Raw genomic sequence first — 12,407 nt, 5'->3', positions numbered from 1 at the left:
TGAACTCAGGAACAAGACAAGGATGTCCACTCTCACCACATCTCTCCAATCTAGTATTAGAATGCCTAGCAACAGCAATAAGACAAGATGCAAACATAATGGGGATCCAAATAGGGAAAGAAGCAATAAAAGTCTCCCTCTTTGCAGATGACATGATCTTGTATTTAAAGAATGCCATAGACTCCACTCCCAAATTACACAAGCTGATTCAAAACTTTGGCAAAGTAGCAGGGTATCAAATTAAACCCCAAAATCAATGTCTTTTCTGTATGCCAACAATGAGAAAAGTGTGTCTGAAATTAGGAAAGTAACTCCATTTGTAATAGCCCCACAAAAAATAAAATACCTAGGAATTAACTTAACAAAAGAAGTGAAGGACCTCTATGATGAAAACTTTAAAATCTTGAAAAATGAAATCAAAACAGAACATAGAAAATGGCAAAACCTCCCATGCTCCTGGATTCGAAAGATTAACATCGTGAAAATGGCAATACTTCCCAAGCCTATCTACAAATTCAACGCGATACCTATCAAAATTCCAACCTCATTCTTCAAAGAAATAGAAGAGGCAATCCAAAAATTCATATGGAACAATAAAAGACCCAGAATAGCAAAAACGCTCATCAACAGAAAGAACACTGCTGGAGGAATATCAATACCAAATTTCACAGTCTACTATAAAGGCATAGTAATCAAAACAGCTTGGTATTGGCATAAGAAAAGACCTCAGGACCAATGGAATAGAATTGAAAACCGAGACATGAACTTACAGACATATAGCCATATAATCTTCGATAAGGGAGCTAAAACAATAGAATAGAAGAAAGACAGCCTCTTCAGTAAATGGTGCTGTCAAAGCTGGTTTACTACTTGTAATAAACTAAAGCTAGATCCTAATATATCACCCTGCACCAGAATCAACTCCAAATGGATCAAAGACCTCGGAGTCAAAACAGACACTCTGAAAACATTACAGGATGGAATAGGAGAAACCGTAGGTCTCCTTGTCTCAGGCCGAAATTTTCTGAATAGAGACCAGGAAACACAACAATTCAAAGAAAGGTTGGACAAATGGAATTGCATGAAGTTGCAGAGCTTCTGCATGGCAAAGGACATAGCTAGCAAGATCAATAGCAAGCCCACGGATTGGGAGAAGATCTTTACTAGCCATACAACGGACAAGGGTCTCATATCTAAAATATATTTGGAACTCAAAAAATTAAATCCCCCAACAACAAATCCTCAAAGAAACAACTGCCCAATAAATAAGTGGGCTAAATTCTTGAAGAGAAACTTCTCTGAAGAAGAAAGAAGGATGGCCAACAGACACATGAAGAAATGCTCAACCTCCCTAGCCATAAAAACCATAAAAGAAATGCAAATAAAAACAACATTGAGATACCACCTCACCCCAGTTAGAATGGCTATAATCAAGAACTCTAACAACAACAGATGCTGGAGGTGATGTGGACAGAAAGGAACCTTACTTCATTGTTGGTGGGAGTGTAAACTTGTTCAACCACTTTGGAAAGCAGTATGGAGGTTCCTGAAAAGACTTCACATAGAGCTCCCTTATGACCCAGCAATCCCTCTTTTGGGCATTTACCCTAATGTTTACAAACAAGAACACACTAAAGCTACCAGCACAACTATGTTTATTGCAGCATTATTTACCATAGCTAAGATCTGGAACCAACCCAGATGCCCCTCAGTAGATGAATGGATCAAAAAAATGTGGTATATTTACACAATGGAATTCTATTCCTCTGTCAGGAACAATGACATTGCCCCATTTGTTAGGAAATGGAAAGACTTGGAAAAAATTATATTAAGTGAAGTAAGCCAGGCCCAAAGGTTTCCCTTATTTGCAATATCTAGTATATGTATGAGTCAAGCGGAAAAGGTCAGATAATGTGATGTTAGGAAAATGAACCCTTAGATATCTATTTTAATGCTTTTTTCTTTCATGCATTTGTTTCTAACGCATTTATAAGATTATTTCTTTGTTGCTTTGTATGTCCCTCCCCACAGTATAACCCCTGCTTCCACTATATTTGATATCCTCTGTATAACTTGTGGAGGAGTTGGGGAAAAACAAGTCGTTTAAGGATACAGGTGGACCTGGTGCAACAATGAGAAGTACAAATTGTCATGTCGAAAACGAGCTTTACAAAGTTGGTTGCAGGGGTGGGGTGGATTGGGTGGAGGGGTGGGGGGGAGGCTGGGAAGGGATGTGAAGGGTAAACAAAGGAGGAGGCTGCAATGCTTGATAAGAAATGTACGAATTATCCTGCCCATGTAATTGTAACCCCTCTGTACAGTATGTTCACAAATAAAATAAAATAAAATAAAATGAAGAAAAAAAAAGATGGAGGAGCACAGGACTAAAGGAGGTACTCCTTTGTCTTGGAGCACTTGAAAATTCCAATTATATTTGGCCCATACCAATCTCAAAGTCAAGTGTAATGCTTCTCATTGTTGTTGTCCATGAGCACTGTCCCTGAGCTCTTTTTCTCAAGACTGGCATTCTACCACTTGATCCACAGGGACACTTCTTGTTTTATGATGATTCATTGAGGATAAGAGTTTCACACACTTTCATGTCCCAGCTGGCTTTGCAGCATGATCCTCCAGAGCTTAGCTTCCTGAGTATCTAGGATGGCAGGTATGAGCCACCAGTGCCCAGCATGTGAGGCCTTTTGAAGACATCTTGGAGAGTCTGTAAAGGGAGCCCCAAAAGGCCTGGATAGACCACGACCTAATCAAGGAGCTGGGATGGGGGAATGCTGACCTTCTAGCCATTCTGTTCCCCAAAATTAAAGATGCCAGGTGATGGTGTATGCATCGAACACCTAGGTCAACAGCTATCAGGCTTAGTGGGGAATAGGTAGAGAATACCCAAAGAATGCAGTGTAGAATTCTCTGATTTTGTATGCATGTGGTGTGTGTGTGTGTGTGTGTGTGTGTGTGTGTGTGTGTGTGTGTGTGTGTGTGTGTGTGTGTGTCTGAGTGAACTCAGGGCCTAAGCTCTATCCCTGAGTTTTCTTTTTTTTTCAATATATGTCATTTTACTTTTATTTATTTATTTTTTACTGTAAAGATGCTATACAGAGGGTTACAGTTACATGAGTGAGGTAATGAGTACACTTCCTCTTGAACATTGTTACCCCCTCCATTGTTTTCCCCCTACCATCCCTTTCCTCCCTACCTTCCCCGAGGTTCTTTTTTTTTTTTGATTGTGGTTAAGTGGTTACATAATTTCTGGAATTTCACAGTATTGTGGAATAATGATGCTCATTTAAAGTCACAAGGTCATTCTAACTTTCCTGGAGCAAATTGTCTAGCACAGTCTGTAACATATAACGGTGTTCACATGTTATACACCATACATGTGATCAGCAGCATGGGAATATTTAGTAGTGGTTCGACCAGATGAGTGGGAGTTCTTTGTTTCTTAAGTCCTGTTAGTTTTGTCGTATCACCTAACATTTTGGATTTAGCATCCACTTATCAGGGAGACCATGCACCGTATGTCTCTTCGCTCTTGGCTTACCTCACTAACATGATTCCTTCTAGCTCCATCCATTTCCCTGCAAATGCCATTATTTTGTCATTTATAATGGCTGCATAATACTCCATTGTGTATAGATACCACAATTTTTGGATCCATTCATCTGTGGTGGGGCATCTGGGTTGTTTCCATATCCTAGCTATTGTGAACAGTTCTGCAATAAACATGGGGGTGCACGTGTCCTTGTATATTGGTTCCTGTTGTTCAGGGTAGATGCCTAGAAGTGGTATGACTGGGTTGTAAGGGAGGTCAATCTTTAGCTTTCTAAGGACCCTCCAGACTGCTTTCCAAAGTGGTTGTATAAGTGTACATTCCCACCAGCAGTGTAATAGGTATCCTCTTTTTCCACATCCCCTCCAGCATTTGTCGTTGGCTGATTTGTGGATGTGGGACATTCTGACTGGGGTAAGGTGGTATCTCAGGGTTGTCTTTATTTGCATTTCCTTCACCACCAGGGATGATGAACATTTCCTCATGTGTTTCTTTGCCATTTTTATTTCTTCATTTGAGAAGTCCCTCTTTAGTTCCCTTGCCCATTTAGTAATTGGTTTGTTAGGTTTGGGAGGGATTAGTTTCTTGAGTTCACTGTATATACAGGATGTTAACCCCTTGTCTGATATATTGCTGGTAAATATTTTTTTCCCAATTAGTTGGTTGTCTTTCTAGCTTGGTTGCAATAGATTTAGCTGTGCAGAAGCTTTTTACTTTAAGGTAGTCCCATTTGTCGAGTCTCTCTCCAACTTGTTGTGACCTTGGGACTCTGTTCAGGGAGTTCCTTCCTGTGCCTATTAGTTCAAGTGTCTCTCCTACTCTGTCCTGCAGTAGTTTCAGAGATTCAGGTTTAATGTTAAGGTCTTTAATCCATTTTGAGTTGATGTTGGTTCATGGTGATAGGCTGGGGTCCACTTTTAGTTTTCTGCATGTGGCTGCCCAGTTTTCCCAGCACCAGCAGATGAAGGGGCTATGTTTCTTCCATTGTATGTCTTTGGCTCCTTTGTCGAATATCAGCTGGCTGTAGGCCTGTGGATTTATTTCTGGATTTCTATTCTGTTCCATTGGTCTTTGGGTCTGTTTTTGTGCCAGAACCATGCTGTCTTTGTTATTATAGCTCTGTAGTAGAGTTTGAAGTTCGGCATGGATAGCCCTCCCATATTGTACTTATCCCCCAGAATTGTTTTGGCTATTCTAGGTCTTTTGTTGTTCTATATGAATTTTTGGACTGTTTTCTGTATTTCAGTGATGTACGTCATTGGGATTTTAATAGGAATTGCATTGAATTTGTATATTAGTTTTGGAATATTACCATCTTTATTATATTAAGTCGGCCTATCCAAGAGCATGGGAGGTCTTTGTATTTCCTAGTGTCTTCTGCAATTTCTTTCTTTAACTTTTTATAGTTTTCATTAAATAGTTCTTTTACATCTTTGGTTAGGTTAATTCCTAAATATTTTATTTTTTGGGAGGTTATTGTGTCCCTGAGTTTTCTTGCTCAAGGCTAATGTTCTGCGACCTGAGCCACAGCCCCACTTGCCTTTTGATGGTTACTTGTAAGTAAGAGTCTCAAGGAATTTGGTGGGGGCCCCAGGGAAGGAAGAGTAAACACAACTTTGGTAGGCGACCCCTGCCCCCTGGTGGCCTGATGAGGGATATGCAGCCCCATGCCATTGTTCTCTAGACTTCAATTTTGGGAAGTGACCAGGGCCAAGCTGACTTTGTTCACCCTGAGTGCTGATGCATGCCAGAGCAGGTCTGTTCCTCCTAGGCCATGAGAGCTCCAGGACGCCCAGCACCCAGGGGCACAAGGAAAGGAGAGGTCAGTTCCAGGCCGAGCTAAGAGCCTTTGCCCACAGACACCCCAACTTGGCCTTCCCTTCCTGATCACCATAAGACCTGTCAAAAACAACCCAAAAAAACAAAATTGAAGCTATGACTCCAAGTGGTAGAGCTCTAGCATTGAACCAAAGAGCTCAGGGAAAGGGACCCCAAGCTTTGCGTTCAAGACCCCCAGTTGACTCTCCCCCATAAAACACAGGTTGGCTAATGTAAACTAGTAGGATTTGTGAAGTGTTTCTGAAGAATGGTGATACTGAAGAAAGCACCCTAATTCTAATGACAGCTGAACTTGTGACATACAGCTATGTGCTGAGTCCTTCACAGGGTGCTGTTTGCTGGGGCTTTTCCACATTGGGGTTTTGTGCTGAGTCCTCAAAAAGGTGCTGTTTGCTGAGTCATCCCAAAGGGTGCTATGTGCTGAGTCCATTACATAACGTACTGTGTGCTGAGTCCTTCAAAAGGTGTGGTGTGCTAATTCATCCCAAAGGCTGCTGCTATGTACTGAACCCTTGAGAAGAGAGGGATGAGGAGAATTTTTCAAGTGTTGTGTGCCAAGTCCTTTACACAGGGTTCTCTGTACTGTCCTTCAAATGGTGCTGTGTGGTGAATCCTTTGTCAGTGTGGTATGTGCTGAGTCCTTCCACAGGGTGGTATGTGCTGAGTACTTCAAAATTGTGCTATGTGCTGAGTCTTTTGAAGGGTGGTATGAACTGTTTTACACAGGGTGCTACATACTCAACCCTTCAAAGGGGGCTGTGTGTGCTCTTAACACAGGGTATTATGTACTGAGTCCCTGGGAAAGAGTGCTACACGCTGAGTTTTTCAAAGCATGCCATGTGCTGAGTCCTTTACACTGCGGGCTATGGACTCACTCCTTCAAAGTGTGCTGTGCTGTGTGCTGAGTACTCTACACAAGGTACTATATGTTGAGTCCTTCAAAGGGAGCTGTGTGCTGAATCCTTTACACAGGGTGCTTTATGCTGTTTTTTGAAGTGTGCTGTGTGCTGAGTCATCTCAAAGGGTGTTATGTTCTGAGTCCTTGAGAGGTTGTTATCCCCAACAGTCTCTCTCACACACACACACACAATCACACACATACACACACTCACACACACACGCACACACACACACACACACACACACACACACACACATGAGGGTCACTGTGTACCTGGTTGGTGTGTGGAGTGGAGGGAGATGGAGGAGAGTATCCTCCACCAGCGGGGCTAGGAGAGAATCAATTCCCAAGGAAGGGACTGGCGTTGGGGGGGAGTGCTGTGCTGTGGTGAGGCTGCAATTGCCATGGCCTGGAAGGCTTAGGGCCTAATCAGGGCTGGGCTTGCAGCCAAGGGTGGAGGGAGGGGCTTAGTGGAAAAGTGGACATGGCCAAGGGAAAGAGGGGGCAGGGACCAGGGCTCACTGAGATGGCAGCAGTGCCCAGGAGCATGGGGGAAAACACTGGGGGAGGGGGCAGGCACAAGGTGGCCCAGGAGAGGAGTGGGGGCAGAGAGAGAGAGAGGAGAGAAAAGAGCAAGCACATGCATAAGGGCAAGCAGTTTCATCATCTGGCGGCCTCCCCAAACATTTGCACAGGTCCTGGTGGGGAGCACAGAGCATATGGAGCTGGCACAGCAGGCACCCTGCCATGGGCAGCCACGAGGAGGCGCGGTGGTCATGGCAGCCCTGAGATTGAGGTCCCGGTGTAGTGAGCACGGAGGTGATGGTGGCAGGGTCGGCCTTGGAAGAGGAGGACGAGCAGAGGCCTCCTGCAGCCCCTCTATGTTTCCACAGATACACCTGCCTCCTCCCAGCAGCATGGTGTGTCAAACATAGCGCTTTCATCTTGGACCCGCATTATCTCTCACAGTCGCCCAAAAGAGATGGCACACCCCTGGCCGGTTTTCAGCCCTGACCCGGTCCCAGCCCTCAGTCCTTGGACTCCAGGCCCACATGCACACAAAGCCACTGCCTACAGCTTCTCCCAGCAGCACAGGTGAGTGGCTGCCAAGGGCCCACAACCTGTGAACCCTCCCGCCCCACTTCTTCCCCTGCTGACATGGACCCAAGCCTCTTGCCTCCCCTCTCCCATCCTTCTCTCGCCTGTGTTGCACCATACAGTCTGCCATGGCCCTACCACAAAGGTTCCCCAGGGGTGGAGGGTGAGGGTGGGTGTCGACCCGGGGATCCCACCCCCATCCCTAGTGGTCAGTGTCCCAGGAAATGGGAAGATGCAGGAAAGAGTGAGAAGGAGGAACCACAGAGCCCCTGGCCTGGAGCAGTGGGAGCAACACAGCTGTGCATCTGCACCCTTCTTCTCCCTGGTGGGAACCTGGTGGCTTTAGTCAGAGGTGGGGAGCAGCACCTCACCTGCCTTTCTGGGTCTTTTCCTTTTTGCTGGGGGTGGTGGGTGTTGGATGGAGAAGATAGGCCCTCCTTGCTGTGTGAGCCCTTGTCTTTTGTGCTCAGTCACCCTTTCCCTTGAGGAGGGTCCCAGAAGAGCCCACTAGGGAGGTGAGGGCATTGGGAGTCAGATAGAAGGTGAATATCTGGGAGGAACACACCCCTTCCGTCACACATACACTCGGCCTGTTCCCCCCCATCCCAGTTGTCAACAGTCCTCACAGGGTGATCACATTTCCTAGATCTGCCAGAATCTGCTGGTGTTCCATGTACATCTGGTCTCCCAGTCCTCCCCAAGAATCCACCAAGTCACCCAGACTCATCTAGGCTGGAAGTAGGGAGTCCATCCATGTATGTAGCCTTTAGGATCCCATCCATTTCCCCAACACTGCCCCCACCCCAGGTCAGACACACCTCTGCTTGTTTTCAGTCCTGGCTCTAAGGAGCCACCAATCTCAGGACAACACCCAGCATTCTGACCTGAGGTTTTGGTGAATGGTGAGTCAAGGCTGGTTGTTCCCAAGGGAAAGGGTCTGGCCCTGGAGAAAGGGAGAGGCAGGGTGGTTCAACATCATTAGAGCGGTGCTTCCTTGGATCAAGCCCCTGGTTCTGACAATGGAACCCCCGTGCTCCAGCTTGCACCTTGTCCCAGAGGAGGAACAAGCAATCTCAGGAGAGGCACTGCTCTGAGTCTGTTTGTGTGTGTGTGTGTGCAAGTGAGAGAGAGAGAGAGAAAGAGATTATCTTTCCCTTACACAAGTAGACTGTCCTCAGGTGAGTGATCAGTTGGCAAATTGCAGGTACTGCATGGATTAGTCTTCTGTCACAGTCTGGATGTGTGTGTGTTGGGAGAGCAGGGAGATGAGAAAAAATGAAAATATATTTAAGTCATTATGTCTAAAAAGAGAAAAAGCATTTTATTTGTGTGTGTGTGTGTGTTTGTTGTTCTTTTTTCATCAATGCCAAGTACGAGTCTAGCCATAATTTTTGTTTTCTCCTTCACCGTTTCATGGCTCCTTTGGGGGAAGATTTCAGTAGATGTTCATTTCCACCAATCTCTTCCCTCTGTCCTGTATCCCACAGTAGCTGCTGGGCCTGCATAGGTCTCCCCTAAGAGGCCTATGTGAACCGCAGACCAGAGTGGACACCTGTGCTTCTGTCTTCAGCCTGAAGGGTTGTGAGACGAGTGTGACCACAGCCGCATTCTTCCAGCCAGACCGTCTGCTCTCGTGTGTATTGGGAATGTGTCTACAAAACATAATTAGGGACTGAGATGTGGGGGAGTAGGGGAGGGGCTGTGAAGCTAGGAGGGACTGGGGAGTGGTGAACGTTGTTACATATTAGATGGTTCACCACGACCGAGGATGAGGGGGCAACCTTACCCAGGGCATTAACGGTGTCCATGGGCATCTGGGCAGGGTGCTCCAGGCCCCCAGTGGTGGCGTGTTCCCTCATGGGGGAGTGCACCGGTGGGCAACCCTCCCTGGAGTCCTTCAGACTCCAATCTGCATACCTCTTAGGCCGTTTCCAGCTGGGCAGTGGTAGGCAAGTGTGTTTCCCCTCCTGGAGCTTGCTCGGTATCAGGCCGTGGCAGTTAGCTAAGGCTCTCTAAATGACAGTTCCTATAACTTGCTGTAGGCTGTCTGGAAGGAAAAGGGGACCGCTGACTTTGGAACCCTTTACGTTTGATTGGGACAACTGAAATGCCACCTTTTCCAGGGTTTTTCTTGAAGCTGGAAATTTCCACTAACACCTGGGATTATGGGTCAAATTAGATAGACCACTTCAGCCACCAAAAAAGGACGTTCAAAGCAGCACAGGCAGAGTTCCCCAGCCAGATGGTCTCCTGCTATGAATGTCGTGCCTTGACGGCCTTTATGCAGCAGCTGTTGATTCTCCTCTGGCTCTCTCTAGGGTGACCACCACAGTCGAGGATGCCATGGGGAGCAGAGATTGTGACCTCACAATCCCTAGCCTGCCAGTTGTGAACAGAGATGATTCCCAGCACCTGCACTGGACTCTGGGAGATTCAGAAACCCGGGGCACCTCGAGGATCCTTTCTCTGCAACATGAAACTTGGGGGCTGGATGTGGTAGAACATCCTGGCTGGCCCCGGGGGGAGAAGAGGAGGCCCCTTGAGCCAGGCCTTCACCTCATGGCAACCTTGTTCACACTTGAGTAGGGAATTGAGTGCCACAGAGCTGGTCAGCCGTTGGCCAGAGATCTTTGAGAAGATAGGCATCCCAGAGGCCCCAGAATCCAGCGAGTACATCGTGGCTCACATCCTTGGAGCCAAAACAGTTAAGTGCGGTGGCACCAGGAGGGCAGAAAGAGGGAAGAAGGAGAACTGGGAGAGGTACAGCATGTTCCCCCCCCCCCCACGCCCAGGATGCTTACCTGTATGGGATGGGACATTTCTGTAGTATTGTCATAGGCAGATGCTCATTTATTTATCCAACCACGAGTTACAGTGTGCCAGGGTCCAGTGTGTGGGGAGGTTATAGACGATGAAAGGTTCCAGTGCTGGTTCCACAGCACATGAAGAAACCTTGGTTTGAGCTGGATGCTGGAGCATCACTCTTGTCATCCTAGCTATTTAGGAGGCTGAGTTAGAAGGATAGAGGCTTAAGGCCAGGGCAGGAAAGACTTTAAGGCTCGTATCTCCAACTAACTACCAAAAAGAAAACGCCAAATAGTCTGGTACAATAGTGGGGCTACTGTGTGGTCCAAGGACCACCTTTGAGTCACTGAGCAGGATTCACTCCCTTTTCTACCAGGTGAAACACACCTGTAAAATTTGCCGGCACTCGTCCCAGATGTGTTTGTGTGTGAAAATTACTGTCTCTAATGAGGTAATGAGCCCCTGGTTTTATTTTTTCTGAAAAGGATGGGTTTTGATGTTTCCAGTTATACAGGTAATTAGTTGTAAAGGGAAAATATATTAGAAAGGCGGCCTGCCCACCATCTCCTCCATGTTCCTGTCTCAAAGGTAATAAGGGTAACATACCACATTGTACCACCTCAGGCTGGTACAAGTAACCACTTTTGGTATGGGAGGACTTTAGATTAGAGGTACTGATGTCAAAGAATAGGAGAGAGAGTACATCAGTGCATCTTCCTCTGAAGGATTCTGTAACCCTGGGGGAGAATAGTTTTTGGATATGACAACTTTAGGCCTGTTCTCCCATCCTGAGAAAAGGAGTAAACAGAGGTACATACAAGACACAGATGGAACTATCAGCATACACACACAGACCAAGAACCACAGACACTTAACACACATGTCCCACACCACTCAATTTTGACCTCTACAGAGATCCCAGTTGACAGGGAGACCATCCCAGATTCCTTCTTGAGGATGCTACAGATGACCTCTGGAGGATGTCTCATATATCCTCTCTAGGAGGCCCTAGATGACCTCTCATGGAGGTTCCAAATGGCTTCCCAAGGAAGTGTCAGATGACCTCCAAAGGAGTTTCCAGATGTCTTTTCAATGAGGATGAGATTACCTCTTGAGTAGCTCCCAGATGGCCACTCAAGGAGGCCACATATGAACTCCAGAGGAGGTTCCAGATAACCCTCTTGAAAGTGCGACAGATGACCTCCAGAGAAGGTCCCATATAGCTTCCCTTGGAAGTCCCAGATGATATATGAAGACAGTCAGATTTTTCATCAAGTTATCCCGAGATGACCTCCCAAAAAAGCTCCACATGTCCTCAGGAGGTTGTCCTAAATTGCCGCTTAAGGAATCCCCAATGAATACTTTTGAATAGGTCTCAGGTGGCCTCCTGAGGAAGCCCCAGATGACCTCTGGAGAAAGTCCAAGATGGCCACTGGAGAAGGCCCAAGATGACCTCCAGGGTAGGTCTCAGATAGCTTCTCAAGGAAGTTGCAGATGCACTCTTGATGAAGTTCCAGATGGCTTCCCAAGGAAGCCCCATATGACCTCTCAAGGAGTTCCCAGATGGTTTTCCAAGAAAGCCACAAATGACCTCTAGAGGGGGTCCCAAAAGCAGGCTGGCAAGCTTGCCCAGACGCACCCCTACAGGTACTTATATGACTTTTGTCCATGTTGGTCCTCTGGAGACAAACACTCAAGGCCCTGAAAGCTGACACTCTCACCTATAGGGATTTTCCCCTGGGGCCAAGGGCTGATGCCATCCAAACGGATTAATTTCCATGGGGTCTCCAAAAATTCGGACCTCTATTGTTCAAGAGAATCCATCCGGACACATTTAATATAATAAATGTTCTCCAAACCACCAACCCCCAAAATTATGATATCCAAAGCTCCAAACATCAAAGGGCAAGCCTTTTTTCCCTTTCCCTTTGTCTCTCCTTCGCTACAGACCTATACTTCCTTTGAAGTCTTTCCCTTTTTCTCTTCTACCAGTTCCTTCTTCTCTTCAGGCCTCTCTACTCTCCACAGGCCTGAACTGCTTTGCCTGGGTCGTCAGTTGCCATCCTTCACCTCCTGCTCTCCCTCAACTTCCTCTCCTCCCAGGTCTTTTCCCTTCTGCTATCACACCACTTCCTTCCTTCCAGGACTTTTCAATTTTTATCTCCTCTTCCATTGCTCTGAACAAGCAGCATATATAAAGTC

This window comes from Dipodomys spectabilis, unplaced genomic scaffold, assembly GCF_019054845.1.
Source record: "Dipodomys spectabilis isolate Male_0828 unplaced genomic scaffold, ASM1905484v1 ptg000449l, whole genome shotgun sequence".
Taxonomy (NCBI): domain Eukaryota; kingdom Metazoa; phylum Chordata; class Mammalia; order Rodentia; family Heteromyidae; genus Dipodomys; species Dipodomys spectabilis.
Note: the sequence above shows the minus strand (reverse complement) of the source record.